Source organism: Leptopilina heterotoma, unplaced genomic scaffold, assembly GCF_015476425.1.
Source record: "Leptopilina heterotoma isolate Lh14 unplaced genomic scaffold, ASM1547642v1 Lhet_183, whole genome shotgun sequence".
Classification (NCBI taxonomy): domain Eukaryota; kingdom Metazoa; phylum Arthropoda; class Insecta; order Hymenoptera; family Figitidae; genus Leptopilina; species Leptopilina heterotoma.
In genome coordinates this window covers 1,825,742-1,847,727 of record NW_025110901.1, presented here as the reverse complement: position 1 = coordinate 1,847,727, position 21,986 = coordinate 1,825,742, and the positions used below count along the sequence as shown (strand labels likewise).

The following is a 21,986-nucleotide window of genomic DNA, read 5'->3' as shown; positions in this document are numbered from 1 at the left end:
ATTTGCAAAAATGTATTAGAATTATTCCCGAAAATTCAATTATTTTGAGTCATTTTAATAAGATTCTATGCAAAATTCAATTATTTTTGTAAATATAACAATATTCATCACAAGAATTCAATTATTTTCAAAAAATCTAAAAAATATTCTCGTCAAAAGTTTAATTATCTTTATAAATAGCAAATTTCTTCGCGAAATTCAATTATTTTCATAAATAACAATATTTATCACAAGAATTCAATTATTTCGAAATTAATAAAATTCTTTGCAAGTGAATTATTTGAAAAAATGTTTTTTTTTAAATTTTTTGGAAGAATTCAATTATTTGCAAAAATAATAGAATTTTCCCCAAAAATTCAATTATTTTGAGTCATTTTAATAAAATTCTTTGCAAAATTCAATTATTTTTGTAAATAACAATATTCATCAGAAGAATTCAATTATTTTCAAAATTAATAAAATTTTTTCGCAGAAATTCAATTATTTTCAAAAAATCTAAAAAATATTCTCGTCAAAAATTCAATTATCTTTATAAATAGCAAATTTCTTCGCGAAATTCAATTATTTTCAGGTATTTTTATAAGATTCATTGTAAAATTCAATTATTTTCATAAATAACAGTATTTATCACAAGAATTCAATTATTTTAAAAATTAATGAAATTCTTCGCAGAAATTCAATTTTTGAAAAATCAAAAAAATATTGTCAAAATTTCAATTATCTTTATAAAAAGCAAAATTCTTCGCGAAATTCAATTATTTTCCGGAATTTCTATAAAATTCATTGCAAAATTCAATTATTTTCATAAATAACAATATTTATCACAAGAATTCAATTATTTTCAAAATTAATAAAATTCTTTGCAACTATTCAATTAATAATAATAGTAATAATAATAGTATTTATCACAAGAATTTAATTGTTAAACAGAAATTTTTATAAAATTCTACACGAACATTCAATTATTTAAAACGAAATTAACATACATTTTGAAAAGAATCAAATATTTAAAAATTTAGCATTCAATTCTACGCAGTAATCCAATTATTTTCATAAATAACAATATTCATCACAAAAATTTAAGTATTTTCAAAAATTTTTTTTATTTCAATAATTTGTAGATATATCTATTACTTTAATAAAATTTCCCAAAAGATTTCAATTATTTAAAAATAATTTTGACAAACTTCTACACGAGTATTTAATTATTACTTTCTAATATAATTGAAATTTCACAGGAATTCAATTTTTAAAAATAGAATTTGCATAATTTTTTTTTGAAAAAAAAGTTAATTGTTTGAAACTTTTTCTTATAAAATTCTTTGCAATAATTCAATTATTTTTAATACAATTTGAATCAAATTCCTCGAAAAATGTAATTATTTTCGAAAATTTTATTAAAATTCGTCGAATGAATTCAATTATTTAAAAATTTGTTTGTAAAATTATGTATTTAAGAATTCAATATTAAGAAACATTCAATTATTCGATAAATTATTTATTTTTGTAGTTGATAATTGATTTTTTGAAGAATTTTCTTATAAAAATTGATTTAAAAATTAATTTCAGTTAATGTTTTAGATAATAATATTGAATTTTTGAGAAGTTACGAATAATATTGTAATTTTTAGAAATATAATTGAATTCTGTAAAGGTTTCAAATTAAAATCTTTGAAAATTTTAATTTTTCATACTTTCAATGAAAAATTCTATATGGAACTAATTTTTTTCATAAAGCTTAATCGAAATTTTTAAAAATTATTTTAAGTTTTTATTTTTATTATTGAAGAATTGCCGAATAATCAAAATTTCATAAAAATTAATTCTAAACAAATGAATTTGAAAATTCTCAAAAGAAAACTTTATCAAAAAATTATTAAAAAGAATAATAAATTATTGTGAAGAATAAAAAAAAATTTTGTTGAATAATTAATTTTTTGAAATTTTTTTTAAAAATGTTATTCTAAATTAATTGGATTCCTGAGGAAATTTTATTATTTATAAAAATAATTGAATTTTGGATGAATGTTATCAATTTTTTTCTTAAATAATTGAATTATTTTGCAAAATTTTATGAAAATAGTAAATATTGAAAATAATTGGATGGTTTTAAAGAATTTGATTATAATTTTTGGGAATAGTTTTTTTATTTCTAGTATTAGCGAATTTAAAGTAGTAGCATAACGTAAAAAAGTAGTAAATAGTAGGAATGTGAATGGAATATTGTAATTGAAATATTCCATGAATGATAATGGAATATTTCGTACTATTTTGGCAATTAATATTTATCATCGTCAAATTGAAATGAATTGCCTTTATGAATTGTGAAATAATGAAAAAGTAAAAAATGATAAAATGATACTCGAAAGAAAAATGAAGTGGTACATTAAAAAAATATAACGAAACGACATTTGTGCGTAATTAAATATTCATAAACGATATTTAATTAAAAAAATATGGAAAATTCGTATTATGTGAAAATTTTCTTGCTTTTACTATAAACTTTACATTAGGGTCAAGAAGCAATTGTCTGGCACTAGTTCAACCACATAATTTAATATACCGTCACAGGTATTAAGTACATCATATTGTCGTGTTCTAGTTTATTTTTTTTTCTCTCTCTCCTTTTCGTCTCTTTCTCTCTCTCTCTGCTCTTGTCAAAAGTCCCAACGTAATTGCCTGCTCGCGAGAGTGAAAAAAAAAATTGGTTAAAGCTGTGCCGATCGATGAAAAAGTCGTTGTTGTAAATTGGTTGTGCGCATTGCGAAACGATTGACTGATACTTGACTGATGTTTTCGATACTTTCTATATCCTCTCGAGTAAATTCCATTTTATCCCAAACATTGAACAATCAGCATTTCGAAAAAAAACCCTTTTTTTTCCCCCACTTATAAATTGTAATTTTTTCCCTCTTTTTTTTTTGAAAAAAAGAAAAATTCTTTTTATTCACTTTTATTCATAGAAGTGAAAACTATCTGAAATTGTTATTGTATTCAGATATTAATTTTTCAGTATTTAAAAAAGAAATATCGAATATGAAAAATATAAAATTTTGAGCAAAGTATTTTTAAAGAGCCTATATATAGAAAGTGGCAATTCTCGGTATTTCTCGTAACGAGAAAGATGAAATTTTGTAATTAATTTTCGTTGAGGTGGAAATGGGTTTTTTTCTCGTTTTTTTTTTCTAAAGGTTAAAATCTAATATTGAACGTTTCAATAGTATAAATTTTACGAGTGTCAGAATGGCTAGAACCACAGAACCGCAGCAGCGGTCAGTCCAGGGTTAAACGATCTCTCGACATTTAAAGGACCTGGCATTAGTTTCTGTACTCAGAATCTTGGTCCCAGCTTGTCGACTGTGCTTTCGAGTGACTGCACGTAATCCCGGTATTTTCAGTGACATGAACTTTAACCTCGATACAAAGTTTTATGTTGCAAATCATTGTCAAGTTATTTCAAAAGATCTCCTCTAAATTGTGCAAAACAAAAAAATAAAAGAGGACATAAGAAAAGAGAATGGGAAAGTTAAAAGAAAATTTTAAAAAATCTAGTCTTTATAAAAAATAACATATTTTTTATATATTTATATAATTATAATTATTATTATAATTTATTAAATATTTTTGTTAAGTACAATGTACGAAAGGGCTTTAAGCCTGTTCAAAAATTGAATAAATAAATAAATTTCTAAAATTTGGAAGAAATATTCCAGAAAGAAATATTCTCAATGTTCCAATGGAATATTCCAGGAATGTGAATGGAATATTCTAAGCTATTGGGATATGAAATAGAAAATTTTTTAAAAATATTTTTTAAAAAGAAATACAAACTTGCAAAAAAAATTTAATTTTTCTTTTTCCCTGATTTCCAGAGAAAATTTTGACTTTTTCCCTGACCCTAAAGAATATTTTCTGATTCACTCTAAAAATTATTAGACACTCAAAGAAAATGTTCCTTAATTGTAAAATTATTCAAAAACACCAATAATTTCCTTTTTAAATAAATATTTTTAATCATTATTAATTTTTCATAGGAACTAAGATTTTCAAAATTTCAAATTTAAACCTTTTGAAATTCAACAAATTATATGTTTTTTAAATAATTAAAGGTGACCTAGTGATAAAATCATTATTTTTTTATTATTAAAATATTGTTACTGTAAGTTCTTCAAAATAATTTTCATCATTTTAATTTAATTATTATTTTCTAGAATTTTGAAGTAAAAGTCTTCTTTAAATCAATATAATTATTCCCGAAAATTCAATTATTTTGAATCATTTTAATAAAATTCCTTGCAAAATTCAATTATTTTTGTAAATATAACAATATTTATCACAAGAATTCAATTATTTTTAAAAGTAATATAGATTTCATAAATAATAAAATTCTTTTTTGAAATTCAATTATTTTCAAAAAATTTAATAAAATTCCACACAGACATTAAATTATTGTCAAAAATTTTAATAAAATTCTTTGTAAAATTTAATTATCTTTAAAAAGTTTTTGCAATTCAATGATTTTTAATATTTACTATTTTCATAAAATTTCCAAACAGAATTCAATTATTTAAAAAATTTTTTGTAAAAATGTTCGTAAGAATTCAATTCTTTTCATGAATAATAAAAATTTCTCAGGAATTGAATTATTTAATTTAGAATTTGCATAAAATTGATTAAAATTATAAATATGTATTTGATTTAAATCCTGATTTTAATCATATTTTAAACATGGTTTTAATCAAGTTGGTTTAAAATTATAACAGTCCTGATTGAAACACAGTCTCTATTAATAAACTATAAGGTAATTTTGAATTTGGAAAATTTTTTAATTGAAAAAATATATTTTAAAAATTCCTATTTGAAAATACCTTTTGAAAATACATTTTGAAAATACATTTTGAAAATACATTTTGAAAATACATTTTGAAAATACATTTTGAAAATACATTTTAAAAATACGTTTTGAAAATACACTTTGAAAATAGTGAGAATAATAAATTTATATATTTTACTTTATACTCTTCCTTCTATTTTTTCTTGTTAGAGTTGGAAAAGCACATATATGAATTTTGTACATTTTATTGCGATACTTGGTCTGAATTTTTTCTCTCTGTCTCTATTTCCTTCTTTCTTTTATCCACGACTCGGCGATGAAACTCATAAAGACGTGAATAAATGTTGCAATGAGTTTCAAAGAGCAGAACCAAGTTGAGGATTCCGAAAAAGAAAGAAAAAAATAACCTTGCGATTATTACCATAAGCACAAAAGCAATTTTCAACTCAATTACACGAATATTATTCAACTAAAACAGTATCTTATGTGGAGTAAACAAACAAATTTATTCATTAAAATTCTAAAATATTTCGGTTCCAGTCTTTATATTTGGCATATAATTAAAAATACCGTCAATTTCAACTCGTATTATTAAAATTACTGTCAATTGTTATTTGTAACTAAATTAATTAAAATTACTGTCAATTGTATCTGAATTAATTAAAATTACTTTCAGTTGTGAGTTTTGACTTTCGATTGTATTTTCAAAAATTGAGACTTTTTCGACATTTCTTCCAAATATTGCACCAAAATACCGTATTTTTGTAAATATTTGTTTTTAAATAATGTCGTTGTTCCGAATAATTTTATAGCTAAAGACGTTAAATAACAAATGTATTACAAACATTTTTTTTTGTGTATCTAATTATTTTTTTGAGTGAATTAAAATATTCAGGGTAAAAGTCAAAATTCTATTTTGGAAATCAAGCAAAAATTAGGGAAAAATAAAATAAAATTTTTGTGGTAACCCTGATTGGGTATTTATTTTTTTTATTATTTACCATAAGAATAAATATGAGATTAAATTTTTCCTTGGTTTTCCAATATTCTTTTTTCGTCAAGAAAATATTACACTTGTATTTGTGTGTTTGTACGTGTAAAAAGTGAGAATAATGTCGATTGGAACCCTCGAATATTGTACATCATAAGCACTTTCATAGGCGCTTTTATGTGCAGAATTCGTCATTTCTCATTTGCCACAGCTGTCGTTGTTATTTCGCACCCCTACGTTTTTTGTACCCGTGTCCTTGTTAATATATATATGTCAATTTCGACAAAATAGTCAAAATTACCTTCTTTTTTTTGTTAGGGGGGGGGGGGGCGATTTCTAATGTATTAATTCTGTGCGAATATTAATTTTTTTTCTATTACGGTTTATTGCAAAGGAATTACTGGGTTTTGCACTTACTGTTCATAGTATTATAATACAATTATAAACTGATTGTAATTATAATTATTGATCGGTTCACTTACCGTTAATAGTATGTGCACTTACTGTGCATGTGATAATTTCGATTCTGTGCTTCAAGTGATAATGGTAGTTTTAGTTAAATGCACTTATTGTTAAATTTGTATAAACGAACTTTTGCACTTACCGTCAGTTACTGTCACTGTCTCGCTTTTGATTAATTTCGTTGCAAACATTTGTACTTATTGTCGAAATTGTCCATTACTACTGATTATAATTACCGTTTCTGATAAATATACCGGTGCACTTACTTTAAAAGCCAATTGCACTTACCGTTAATTGCGTAAAACTTTTTAGATTTTTCTGTAGTAGTTGCACTTGTATACTTTCAACACAATATAGTTTACATAGAAAAAATTTACATTTTTCGATCACTTACTGTCATAGGCACTTATTTTAAAAGTCAATTGCACTTACCGTTTATAATATAGTTAAATATTTCTCACTATTCTGTAATAGTTACATTTAACAAAAAATATACTTTGAATACGGTACAGTTTACATCGAAAGTAATTTTGTTCTTTTGATAACTTACTGTCATAGGCACTTATTTTAAAAGTCAATTGCACTTACCGTTCATAATATAGTTAAATATTTCCCACTATTCTGTAATAGTTACATTTAACAAAAAAAACTTTGAATACGGTATAGTTTACATCGAAAATGATTTTTTTATTTTTATCACTTACCGTCGTGGTCACTTTTTTTAAAAACCAATTCAATTTACCGTTAATAGAATTAGTAAAATATTTTACTCTTTTCTGCAGTACTTATATTTAAACAAACTTACAAAATTTCAAAAATTTTGTTCTTTCGATCACTTACCGTCATAGCCACTTATTTTAAAAGCCAAAGAGCACTTACCGTCAATAATATTGTTAAATATTTCATATTTTTTTGAAGTAGGTGCATTTTAGTAAACTTACTGTCAATAAAGACAATATAGTTTGAGTCGGAAGTACTTTTGTTCTTTTGATCACTATTACCATCATAGCCTCTTACTTTAAAAGTAAATTATAAGTGCACTTACCGTCAAAAATGTAGCTGAATATTTTGCACTATTCTTCGGTAATTGTTTAAAAATAATCTATCCACACGATATAGTTTTAAGTGGAAAATGCTTTTATTCATGCGATCACTTACCGTCTTATGCACTTACTGTCAAAAGTTACAATTCAGTGTCTTATCAACAAAAGTATGGATTTGTTTGGTTAAGTTAAGGTCTTGGTTAAGTTCTATGTCAGAATAATGACTGCACTTACCGTCTATTGTAGATTTCTACTAACACTTACTTTAATTTCTGGTCGCATTTACTGTAATAATGCACTTATCGTACTTATGTTATTTAACTACTATAGTGTAAAATATAATTCTCCAAATGCTATTGATTAGATTGTACTTACTGTTGGTGACTATTACACTTACCGGTAGTAAGTGTAACAGTGCAGTGCGCTTACCGTCAGTATAAATATCTTGCAATCAATAGCTCTTTTTCTCGTTTACGTCTTCAGTTAATTGCATTTAATATTCGTATGATAGTGAAAATTAACAGCACTTACCGTCTGGTATTATATTACAATAAAATACAATACACTTACCGTACGTAAATGTATAATGGAATTCGATTGCACTTACTATATGGACATATTTTGAAAATATTTTGTTGCAGTTGCTTAATATTTTCATCTGCTCTTCTGATAATAAGTGAAAATAATAACTACTGACGGTAAGTGTGCTCAAGTGCGTAAGCACTTGAGTGCACTTACCGTCAGTAGTTGCATTCATTTTTATTTATTATCCTCAGTTAGAAATTTAACGATAAAATGAAAGTTACATTTTTAAATAATTAATTAGTGAGCACTTGATGACACTTACCGTCAGTTTTTAACCATTTGCACTCAACGTATTTATTTAAAAATGCAATGATAAAATTTAAATTACAATTTTAAATAATTAAATAGTGAGCACGTGATGGCACTTTCCGTTATTTTTTATAATTATTCGCACTTATTGTCTTCAGTCAAAAATTCAATGACAAAATTTATACTAAAATTTTAAATAATTAATTGGTGAGCACTTGACGACACTTGATGGAACTTACCGTTATTTTCTATAATTATTTGCAATTATCGTTTTAAGTTAAATATTCAATGGTAAAAGGAAAGTTAAATTTTTAAATAATTAGTTAGTGAGCACTTGAGCGCACTTACCGTCAGTTTTTATAATCATTTGCATTTATCGTCTTCAGTCAAAAATTCAATGACAAATTTCATACTAAAATTTTAAATAATTAATTAGTGAGCACTTGACGACACTTGATGGAACCTACCGTTATTTTCTATAATTATTAGCAATTATCGTTTTAAGTTAAATATTCAATGGTAAAATGTTAGTTAAAACTTTAAATAATTAGTGAGCACTTGAGCGCACTTACCGTCAGTAGTTATAATTATTTGTATATTTATTGTTTTCAGTTAAAAATGTAATGATAAAGTGAAAGTTAAATTTTAAAATAATAGCACTTACCGTCAGTGCTTATAATCATTTGCACTTATCGTCTTGACTTAAAAATTCAATAATAAAATTATATAAAAATTTTTAAATTATTAATTACTTATAAAACTTAATTAATATAAAATTTAAATTAATTTTTTTTCTTCATCAATTTAATCAAAAAATTATTAATTGCCATTGAAAACAGATTATTTTTTACATCTCTAATTTTCAGTTATCCTCGTATAATAATTAGTCCAGTAATGTTTGGAATGTTAGTCGAGCGCAATTGTTTGGGTTTGACATTGATTTTCCCTGGGAGAATTTCTCGCAGTCTGGGGTCAGGGTGGGTTTTTTTTTTTGGAGGGGGGGGAGAAGGGAACGTGTGTGTATATAGAATAGTTGGAAGTTTCTAGTTATGAGAAAAAAGTGGATAACATTTAGTTTAATGGTGTGTAAGGAAATTACGCAGATTGTATCTGACACACTATCTGGGATCAAGCAGGTCGATGTCACACGATCACTATGCTATAGTCTCTAGAAAAACCATTTGTTCGTTATCTTTTACATTCATTAATTATATCCATGTCATTCTGTGTTGTGTGGTAGACTCAAAAAAAAAGGAAGGAGAAAAAAACCATAAAGTTTATCGTGCGAAAAGAATTCTCTTAAACGAGATGAAAATGTATTAATTTTAACCTAGGCTTTACAAGCTACATTAAACTACGCGAGAATATAAATATAATTATACTGAGAAAATTAAACAGCTACTTAAAAATTGAATTTATTACTTTTAATTCACAACTCGTTAACTTTTTTTTGTTTTTTAATTTAATTTGCCTTTCTTTCTTTTCGATATTTTATTTATATTTTTGTTTACCTAGGAATTTACATCGTTGGTTTAAATTGTTAAAAAAATTATTAAAGAAACTAAAAAGCGCGAGTTAGAAGTTAGTTAGTTAGAAGCGCGACTGAAGTGTCGGAGTGGGGGCAATGAGTGCGAGAGAATAGTCCCGAAGCGTCTTTGTCGCTCTCATTGCCCCCACTCCTAGTCTCACGCTCCGCTTCTTAGAATTCTTGACTTTTAAACTCGAGACGCCGGAGTGGGGGCAATGAGAGCGACAAAGACGCCTCGAGACTTCTCTCTTGCTCGCATTGCCCCCACTCCTGCGCTTACGCTCCATTTCTCAGAAACTAGGACCTTTAAGCAAATTCTAAACCAGTTTCCTTGTAAAAAAATCTAAAAATAGCGATGAAGTGAAAACGTTTAAATTATTCGTTGTATGTTACAAATTGATTGTTCATTTTATTGTTTGAATTTTTACGGAATTTATAAAGAACACTGTTGTGCTCGAGGGTGAAATGAAAAATGTTTAGTGATGAATAAACTGTTTTACGGATGAAATTTTAATTCTTCATTGGCAGATGTTAAAAAACTAATAATAATTTTGCGAATTTCAAGCGTGAATAAATTAACGTTTATTGTTTTAGTATTTTAATCCAAACTCTATTTCTTCTTTCTTTTATATTTTTAAATTATATTTTTAATATTTTAATTTTTCGCGAATATTTTTTTAAATTTATATTTTATTAAATTCCTCTTTTAACTTTATCCATACTGTGTGAATTTTATTTAACTTTTCTTTCTATTAAATTTTTTTAAACTTTTATCTACATTTCATTAAAATTTTTCCTCGAATTTTTCAAAACTTTATTCATATGCATTTTTATTATTTTTAAATTTTATTCGTAATTTTATGTATAAAAAAATTTCATTCGCTTTTTATAAATGAAAAGAGAAAAAAGGACAAATCTACTTGAGGCAAATTTCCCTTTATATTGTTTACGCTGATAAATTTAAATTGACAAAAAACTTTTCATCTGATTATTAATTAAATTTCGTTGGCTTTTTTGTTTGTTTGTTTGTTTTTTTAAATTTAGTCCGCAATTGTTAAATGTTTGCCTTTTGTACTTTGCTGTTGGGTAAAAGTGCAAATACAAATAATGAAGCATGGTAACCGCGTTTGTGAACGTTGATAACGATGACTGACAGTATGTGCTTCCGAAAAGATATGTTCAATCAATAAATACGAATATTTGTTTCTGACACTTGCAATGGATTAATTTTAAATTACCAAAAATGCTTATTACAACTGCGATTTTACAAGAAGAATGAAAATAATGAAAGAAAGTTACATTGAAAATTTAATCCGAATATTCATGTTTCGTTAATTTCTGTTTTTTGACATTCATATTTGTAACAAATAAGCATATTTTATTAACAAATAAAAAATATACCGATTTTCTTTGTTACATGCTTTTTTATAACAAATTTCGTTTGGCTGATCTAAATTATTATGCAAATTATTCTCCTTTTTATTTATAAAAAATTCTAGAGAATTGTTAATTGTTAATAAATTTTTATTAAGAAGTGGGAAATATACCCATTTTATGCATAATTTTTATTTCTCAATAACAATATTGTTTACAAACTCATTTTCTACTTTTGGAAAGAAAAACATCACATATTCCCGTTTCTTAATATTTTTCTAGAAAATTCTCAATTTTCATAAGGAAATAATTTTCATCAATTCTATTTCTTAATTTCAATTGTTTTAATAAAATTCAAAGTATTTTTAAAAATAAAGGGAAAAAATGTTTAGAAATTATATTTGTCAATTAGAAAATTTAAATTGAAAATGAAACTGAAAATTTTTGAATTTTTCGAAAATAAAGGAAAAAATTTTATTGAAAAAAATGTTCAGTTAAATTTATTTACGAATATCTTTAATTGTAAAATTATTCGAAAACAATAATTTCTTTTTGAAATATTTGAAATATTTAATTATTATTCTTTTTCGGTAGGAATTAAAATTCTTCAAAACATTCAAATTCAAACCTTTTTTAAATTTAAATTTAAATTTAAATTATTTTCAGATTCAATTATTATTATTAACTAAAATTCATTTTTATAAATTTGTAGAATTTTGTTTTTTTAGAATTTTATGGAAAATTATGAAAATAGTTGAATTCTTGTGAAGAATTTTTTTTTTAAGTAATGTTCAAAAGAATTTAGTAAATCTAAAGAATTTTTGATATTTATGAAAATAATCGAATTTTTGAGAAGATTTTTTATTTCAGTTTCTAAATTAATAAAAAATAATGAATAAAAAAAATAAATTTTTATAATTTATAAAATTCTACGAGAATTCAATTATTTAAATACAAAAGTAAATTATTTATTGAATAATTGAATGTTTCTTAAAATTTAATTCCCATAAAAAATTTTATTAATAAAATTTTAAATGATTGAATTTTTTGACAAATTTTAATAAATTTTTTTAGAATAGTTACATTGTTCAAGGAATTCGATTAAAATTGTATTAAAGATAATTGAAATTCTGCGATGTGTTTTATTATTTCTGAAAATAATTGAATTATTGAGAAAAAATTTATAAAAAATTTGTAAATATTTGAATAATATTGAATTCTTTTTGGCTAATATTATTAAAATAGTAGATATTGAAAATCATTGAAATGAGGGAAAATTTTGTTAATAATTGAAATTTTGACAAGAATTTCATTAAAATTTTTGAAAATAATTGAATTTTAAAGAATTTTATTAATTTATAAAAATAATTGGTATTTTAACAAAAGTTTTTTAAAATGTTCCAACATAATTAAATTTTAGTACTTTTGAAAATAATTGAATTTCTGCAATAATTTGTAACTTCTCTAAAATTCAATTATTTAAGTAAAAAAATTAATAATTTCTTGAATAATTGAATATTTCTTAAAATTGAATTCTCATAAAGAATTTTATTAACAAATTTTTTAAATAATTTAATTCTTTCTACGAATTTTAATAAAATTTTTGGAGAATAATTACATTTTTTGGGGAATTCGATTAAAATTGTATTAAAAATAATTGAAATTCTGCGATGAATTTTATTATTTATTAATATAATTGAATTCCTAAAAAATAATTTTTTTAAATAATTGAATTTTTGCCAAGATTTCTATTATAATTTTTGAAAATAATTGAACTTCGGTGAAAAATTTTATTATTTATAGTCGATAAGTGAAATTTTGACGAGAATTTTTAAAAATTTTTGAACATAATTGAATTTTGTGATAAGAATTTTATTACTTTGGAAAATAATTGAATTTCTGCAATCATTTCTAACTTTTCCAAAATTCAATTTTTTTTAGTGTTTTTAACCGAAATTCTTCTGTTAATCCATTATTTTTAATAATTAATTAAATATATATTGACAAATTTAACTAATTTTAGAAGATTTTGAATTATTAAAATTTTTCAATAATCTAAGTTCATTTAAATTTCTAATTAAATTCATTCAAAATTGAAATTTTATAAGATTTTAAATTGAAATCATTTGAAGTTCATTTATTCATGAAAATTGTAAACGCAACTCTTTTAAAATTGAATTAATTTTGAAATATTGAAGTAAAATTATTCATTAAATAATTTATTTATTTTATGACAGTCGTTCAAGATTTAAGTTATTTAAAAAGAAATTTTTGTCAGAAATAGAAAAAATTAGGTTTTTTATTAGAATTCGTGGTAATTTCCTAGTTTATGAGTCAAACAAAAAAGACAGAAAAATCCAGAATTTTCTTATGAATTTAAAAATTTTTTTTCAGTATACTTTTAATACAAATTTTTGACTTTTCCCTGAATCCCCTATGTCAGAATATACACGGAGAAACTTTTTCTTATAATATTAAATATATTTGGTTATGTTTATTCTAAAAGTACGTTAGAATGTGAGGATTTTTCGTGCGTTGTGCTAATAATTTCAACATTAATACGAAAATATGATAAGTTCGTTATATATTAAGCAACCTTCGGTGTACAAAAATTACTATCTGCATTAGAAATAGTCTTATTTTTCTTTAGAAAAGAATAAAATGCTAGTTTTTGTTTGTGAAATAATACGGTAATTCTAACCTTTTTTACACATATAGATAGAATATATAACAGACATTCTAACGTAACATACCAATTTTGGAAGGACTTCGGGCGGACTTAACCGATTTCGCCCGAGCATCACCGAGTCCATCACCTGACGTCGCGAACTAACCCTAATGTTTTCGAAGTTGAAATTCACACGTGTATGAAAGAAAAAAACCTTTTATTAATAAACGTGAATGTCTCCTCATGCCAAATTAAATTCAAGAACTGTTCCTCAATATAACATAATTTTTTTCACGACTTTTACTTATTTACATAATTTGATTAGTAAGTTATTTTAAAAAATGCTCTCTCTCGAAGGCACATATTTTTCCACTCGTTTAATATATAAGGACGATTCAGCTGTGTACTTCTAACGAATCGTGCGATCTTTCGGTTTCCGTGACCAATCGTCGTGTCTTTACTTGCGTGTGCGTGTGTGCGTTAATAATATAGGTTAGGTTCTTACGTCGTGTTATAAATATATTTACCTACAGTTACAGTGACATACACTAATGCCATCTACCATCAGATCCAAGTATCACTATCGTCTCTATGAGTATCTATAGACAATTAATTTGTTGTGTTTCTTTTTAATTCATGGCTTTCCCAACTTTGCAAAAATTATTATTTTCTTTCTAAAACAACATACTAATTTTCGTTAGTTTCCTTATGAAGAACTGTAAAATATATACTGAATGAGTGTTTTTGATAGTCTCAATAGCAATTTCTATAACCTATGTCGTTTTTCCCTTGAATCTAACCTAACATACTAAAATGTCTCACCAGTTTTAAGAATTAGTGGTATTAAAAGTTTCTCCGTGTATATAATAAATTATTATAATGATAATAATATTAAAACCAGAGTAACAGAGAGAAACTTTAAAACTATATATTCCAATTCATATTTTATTTTTATAAAAATAAATTTGAATTAAAAATTTTTACGTTTTATTATTTTTAAAATTGCTAATAATTTTATTTAAAAAAGTGAGTTTATATTATTATATTATATTGTTATTACTTTTATTCTTTAGTAATTTAAATTAGTAGTATTTTTTTTAATTATCAAAATTTTTTAAATATAATTAATTATATTATATAATTAAATTAAAAATTAAAATTATAATTAAAATTTTCTTCTCTAATAGAAAAAAATCCTCTGGATTTTAATTTCAATTTTTAAGATTATTCAAAAAATCTGAATATTTGATTGAAGAAAAAAACTCCAAATGACAATTTAATAATGATTTTTTCAAAAATAGAAATATACCTTCATTCTTATTATTATTAATCGTTCATTTTTCACCTGACCTGGAAAATGAGTGTAATTCAATGAATTTATAATCAGACAGAAGCGAAATGAAATTTCTGGAGCATTTGTGTATTATTAAAGAGAAAGAGTTATATATATAAATATTTTTATGTATATCTTATCAAGAAAATTTCCAACCGCTGTAGTAATAGTAGTAGTAGTAGTAGTAGTAGTAGTAGTAGTAATAAAAGTGTGTACGCTTACTACAGAAACGTACGAGAATTATTTCTGGCAGTAGGATTATCGTACTACGTTCCTATATTAAAATTATTTTCAAAGTTTTATTAAAGTTCGTTTAACCTGTGACCCAGGATGACCTGATATCGAAAAACTGTCAGAACAAAAAAAAAAGAGAGAGATGTGTAATTTACTTTTAATTCGGGTTAAGCAAATTGATGGAGTAAAATTAATGTTGACAAAAATAATACAATTTTTATAGAGATGGAAAATTTTTCATATTCGAATTTAAAAAAAAAATATTAATAGAAGAAATGTGAATTAATTAATTTGATATAATTTTCGAGTTATTTGGACTACTTTATTAATTTATTTTTACTATTTTTCTACTATTTTGGATTTATTTCTATTTTTAGTATTGCTTGCGCTATTTTTTATTCTAATTTATTTTTTTATAGTTTCAATTCTATTTTCATTTTTACTATATCCTAGTTCTTTCTATTTTTCTCCAGTTTCCTATTTTTTACTATTCTCTATTCACTGCTATTTTTCCTGTTATTAATTTCTATTCTACTTTTTTTTCCTTTTCTATTACTTCTATTTCTTTATTCGCTATTTTTTCCTTTTTTCTATTGCCTACTTTTTACTATTCTCTATTTATTTCTATTTTGTAACTTAGTATTTTCTATTTTTGCTAGGCCTTATTTACTATTCTTTTCTATTTTTTCAATTTCTTTATTTACAATTTTTTCTTTTTTCTATTTCCTATTTTTACTGTTCTCCATTTATTTTTTAACTTCCTATTTCCTACTTTTTCTATTTCTTATTTACTATTTTTTCTATTTAATACATTTTTACTATTTTCTATTTTTTCCTATTCTCTACTTATTCCTATTTTCCCAATTACTATTTCCTATTTCTTATTTACAACTTTATTCTATTTTTTCTATTCCCAGCTTACCATTTTTTCCTATTTCTTATTTACTATTCTTTTCTATTTTTTCTATTTCCTATTTTTCCTATTTCTTATCTACTATTCTTTTCTATTTTTTTCTATTTCCTATTTTTACTATTTCCTATTTTTCCTAATTATTATCTACTATTCTTTTCTATTTTTTCTATTTCCTATTTCCTATTTTTCCTATTTCTTATTTACTATTCTTTTCTATTTCCAACCTACTATTTCCTATTGTTCCTATTTCTTATTTACTACTCTTTTTTCTATTTCCTACTTTTTACTATTTTCTATTTATTTACATTTTTCTACGGTTTATAATTTTCACTATTTTCTACTTTTTAATTTTATTCTTGTCCTATTTCCTATTTATTTCTGTTTTTCACTTTTTCCTATTTTTTGCTATTTTTATTACCGTTTATTTTTTTTTAGTTTATTAATTTACTATTTCCTATCAAATTCTATTTTTTTATTATAATAAAAAAAGTTCCTTTCTATTTTTTTCTATTTCCTACTTAACAGATTATTTCTATTTTCCTACTGATTTGGAATTTTTTCTATTTTTTTTCACTTCCTACTTTTATTACTATTTCCTAGTTATAATTAAATTTTTTACTCTATTCAATTTTTACTGTTACCTACCTTTTTTATTATTTTTTTTATTTATATTTTTTAATACTTCATTTTTTTTCTATTTTTCATTTTTCAATTTATTCTATTTTTTAAACATTTTCTATTTATGTATATTTTCTACCTACTATTTCTTTTTTTATGTTTTTTTTTATTATTTCCTTTTTTTACTATTCCAAATTTAATTTTTCTATTTTTTTCTATTTCCTATTTATTTCTATTTATTACTATTCCCTATTTTTCTCCAATTTTTAAATATTTTCTATTTATGTCTATTTTTTATTCTTTATTTTTTTCTATTTTTGCACTATTTCTTGTTTTCTTTCTTTTTCTATTTTTTTGTTTCTAGTTTTTTTTCTATTCTTTAAATATTTTTCATTTATTTTTTATTTTTTACTATTTCTTTTTTTTCTATTTCCTATTTTTTCCTACTTTTTAAATATTTTCTATTCATTGCTTTTTTTTTACTAATTATTTCAAAGTTTTTTTTTCTAATTTTTCATTGTTTCTTAAATGTTTCCCATTTATTTATATTTTTTCTACTGTTTCCTATTTTCTTCCTATTTTCCTACTTTGACCAATTTTTTAAAAAGCAATCTTCAGTTTATTTTCAATTTTCCTATTTTTCAAATATTTTCTGTTTATTTATATTTTTCACTATTTTCTACTTGGCTATTTTCTTGTATATTTCCTATTTTTTACTATTTCCTATCTTTAAAAATATTTTCTATTTATTTCTATTTATTACTATTTTCTATTTTCTTCTGTTTCATGTTTTTAATTTCCTGTTTTTTTATTTTTAAGCATTTTCAGTTTATTTCTTTTTTTTTACTATTTCCCATGTTTTACTATTTTTTTAAAAATATTTTCTATTTATTAATAAAAAAAATGAAAATAATTAGTAAAAAATATCAATTGGTATTTTTTACTAATAATAAAAAATCTTTTTTTTTCCTGTTTCTTAAATGTTTCCTATTTATTTATATTTTTCCTACTATTTCCTATTTTCTTCCTATTTTCCTACTTTGCCCAATTTTTTAAAACCATTTTCAATTTATTTCTATTTTCTCCTATTTTTCAAATATTTTCTCTTTATTTGTATTTTTACTATTTTCCATTTGGTTATTTTCTTGCATATTTCCTATTTTGTTAACTATTTCCTATTTTTAAAAATATTTTCTATTTATTACTATTTTCTATTTTCTTCAGTTTCATGTTTTTTATTTCCTGTTATTTTTTATTTTTAAGCATTTTAAGTTTAGGTATTTCTATTTTTTTTCACTATTTCCTACTTTTTCCTATTTTTTAAATATTTTCTATTTATCAATTAAAAAAATTAAAATAATTAGTAAAAAATAGCAATTGCTATTTTTTACTATCCTATTTTCTTCTGTTTCATGTTTTTCATTTTCTTTTTTCTTTATTTTTAAGCATTTTCAATTTATTTCTATTTTTTCCACTATTTCCTATTTTCTTCCTATTTTCCTACTTTGCCCAATTTTTTAAAACTATATTTTCAATTTATTTCCATTTTTTCCTATTATTCTAATTTTTACTGTTTCCTATTTTTAAAAATATTTTTTATTTATTTCTTTTTTTTCTCTATTTTCAATTATTTATTAATTAAGAGAAAAAATTTTTTTGTTATTATATATTATTTTGCTTCTATAGGTCAAACTGTGAATTTAATAATAATTAACTAATTTTCATTCGCTCTATTTATTATTAATTTTTATTTAATTTATTTCCAATTTAATATATTTCACAGAAATTTTTCAATTTTTAATTAAAATAATATTAAATTATTTTCACGAAACTCTATATTCTCGTTTATATTGCAAATATTTATTTTTCAATAATATAAATATGTATATTGAACAGATTGAGTTAACAATATTTATGATTATATAAAGGAATTTATTGGCACAATATATGAATTCACCTAATTATACATTAATAGCATATTAATTTATCTCGAAATCTCGTGACCTATTTTAGAAATGCACGTATATAAATTTATATTTACCTTTTTGTATTTAATGATCACATAAATTGGCTAAAAATTTCATTTGGCATTTTATCAACAAAATTTCTATCTAATTTATGTTTATATTGTTTATAAATAATTTTCATTAACAAAACAAAAAAACTTAATCAGTAAAAAAATATTTTTCGGAAAAATATTAAAACTTGAATTTATTAAAATTAAGGGTGTGTGAAAGTTAATGCGATTTTTACCCAGAGCGTCAATGGATACCCCCCCCCCCCCCTATTCCTTAAGACCGTAAAATCAAAATTAAAAGTATTAATACCGTGGATACCGTGGAATTAAAATTAAAAGTTAAAATTAAAAATTATTAAGATTTAATGAATTTTGGCACTATTTTAGATTGTATTATTTACATTATATTTCTATTTAAATATTTCTCGTATAATTTACTAAAAAAAATTGCTAAATTGTAGCGAAAAGGGAAAACTATTGGAAAATGTTTAAAAAATTGAGCGCCAGACTTTGGTTGAGCGCCACTGGTGGGGTTGACCCCCCACCGCCCGCCCTTTAGGTTCGGTTGCCTGGCCGCCGTTAGTAGTCGTCGAACACTCGTACAGGAAACAACGTATATTAGTGTGATGTCCTTTTTAAACAACAAAACACTGTTTCCAATATAATCTCTGGCATTGTGTGTTGTGTTTTTAGTATAGGAAAATACGTAGTCAACAAACGTGATAAACGTGCCGTCATTTCCTGGTTTGTCTGCGGTCGAAAAAAAAAAAATAGAAAAAAGTGAAGACATATATATAGTAAAACAGAATAGTGCTCGTTCTTTTATTGCGTCGTCTTTAGTGTGATTTGTTTTGACATGTGTGTAGGCTGCCATATTGGATTACAACAACCCTTATAAAAAAAAAAAAAAGAAGTGGCACACGCCACTATTGTATTCCAAAAAGGTGAGAAAATTATATTCATTATTTCCTGTTTATTTTCCGGTAGGACGCCCAAAGCGTTTGATTTTGTTTTGGTTTTATCTTACACGAAAGGCGTCGTGTAGTTTTTTTTTTTTATTTTGCATAGATCATGATGAAAAGGAGGAATTTTTTTTAGATTAGCGAGAAAGTGATGACAAGTGATTAGATAACATAACCTCACTTTTTATTGGCAAATATTTGATTTTTGAATCGTGAGTCATTGTCGCTTTACTTCACTACTTCTTACCAATAGTTTTTTTTTGTAAATAGATTAGAAAATGTAAACATATTTGGTTTGCAGTATTTTATCACTTTTATGTTCTGGTTTTATGTAATTTTTCTTTTTTTTTTAAACGAAATTTGAAATAATTGGTTACTATTCATTTTTTTTCGAGTGTTTCGCGCTTTTGTTGTTTTTCGCGTTCGTTTCTAACAAAGATTCGAGTTTGATTAATCAGAAGAGTTTTCATCTTTAGTGGTGGATTATTTTTGCCATTCTGCTTGTAATGTTCGATTTCTTTTCTATTGAAAAGTTTATTACATTCGAGTCTAGTGGTTTTTGACCAAATGTCAGTTTTTTTACTATTTTGCTTGAAATGTAAATCTCAGATCGTGAATTCTAAAAATAGCAGCACTAAGTTCTTTAGAGGAAATTGTGAATTGTTTTTTTACAAACGTGCGTTTTACAAATGGCATTGGATATACATTATAAATGACAAGTTTACTAACGTGATTGTGTATTAAAAGTAATTTTCAGTATTTAACAAATTGACGTTGGGAAAAATGTACTTCGGGTAAAATTTTAGTTTGAATAAAAAAATAATTCAAGTGTTTTTAGTCAACTTTATTTTTTTTTTAATTATTAGGAGCATTATTAGTAGTGAAATTAATATTTTTCCGTTTATTTAATATTTCTAAGAAACGGCGGGTGACATTGAATTCTTTTTATATTTTTTTTTCTATTATTGATAGTATTATGTTTCTAATTCTTTTTTTAAACTTTTTTTCGTTTTTAGTATTTTAAATTTAATGAATTAAATATCACAATATTTTCAAGTATACCACATTTTTTTCAAACTAAAACTTCATTTTATGACAGTTTCGCCCTCATGTGTGTTATAAAACATATTTTTATACTTGAAATGACAATCTCCTTGAGTCTATATATTTTAATTAAAGAGGGTTATGCAGACTTATAGTTTAAAAAGCATAATCATTCATTCAGTATATTGCAGACAGATGTTGATTTATTTAATAATTCCTCCCTTTTAATTAGAATCGGAAATTTATTTAAAGTCACGAGTGTGAGCAAAAAAAATTATATGAACTTTGTAAAAAAAGTTTTTTAAATTTTAAAGCTTTTTTTTAATACTAGACGAGTTTTTTTTTCTTTTTTTTGTTGTTTATCATTTCTCATATCTTACCATATAGCAGCTGTGGGTTTAATTACAAAACACTTCTCTACGTTCAATCGGGGCCAAATGAAAGGATATATATTACAAAATGTATAGGTATTATTTAAAAAAAAGTCTGATATTAAAACAACTGTATCGAGTGTTTTTCATAGATCTGATTACAAATTGTTCTACATTTAATTAGAATCTTGTTCTTCAAGTGACTATATATATATTTCTGTGTATTTATATATAAACATATTCTCTCTCTCTCTCTCTCTCGCTCATATTAATAAAATCATTTCTTATATAATTTAATTTTTTTTATTATTATTAATTATTATTTAATAAAACATTGCATTTAACGATCATTAAATAATTAAAACAACCGAGTGATAAAATCAAATATTAATTATTATTTATATTTTTTTATTTACTTATTTGTTTATTGTACAATCATTTATTGTATTACTTATTTATTTATTTAAACACTGGACGGGGAAGTTATTATTAATTTATTAAGAATATGAAATAAATAAATAATTGTAAACTAATTAGCTTATATAAATAAATAATATAAATTACTTTATTCACAAGTTATAATTAATAACTAATAATTATAATTAATTTAATTTATTATAATATTATATAAATAACTACTGTATAATTTATTCAATATTTATTTTTATTATTATTTATTTACAATATTATAATTATTTATTATAATAATAATTATACAATAAATTGTTTCAATAATTCTTTATAAATATTTTATATATTT

General features: G+C 23.2%; 1 protein-coding gene across 3 annotated transcripts in view; it reads left to right on the top strand.

Annotated features, from left to right (window-relative positions):
* LOC122500363 overlaps nt 1–21,986 on the top strand; it is a 524,819-nt gene that overhangs the window by 140,860 nt on the left and 361,973 nt on the right. For 2 of the 3 annotated variants that reach the window (XM_043609265.1, XM_043609263.1), the window contains exon 1: nt 19,444–19,793. The exons of the other annotated variant lie outside the window; for it this stretch is intronic. The gene's annotated coding sequence lies outside the window, so the exon portion shown is untranslated. Of the gene's footprint in view, nt 1–19,443; nt 19,794–21,986 lie in introns of those variants that run through there. 3 annotated transcript variants of the gene reach the window in all.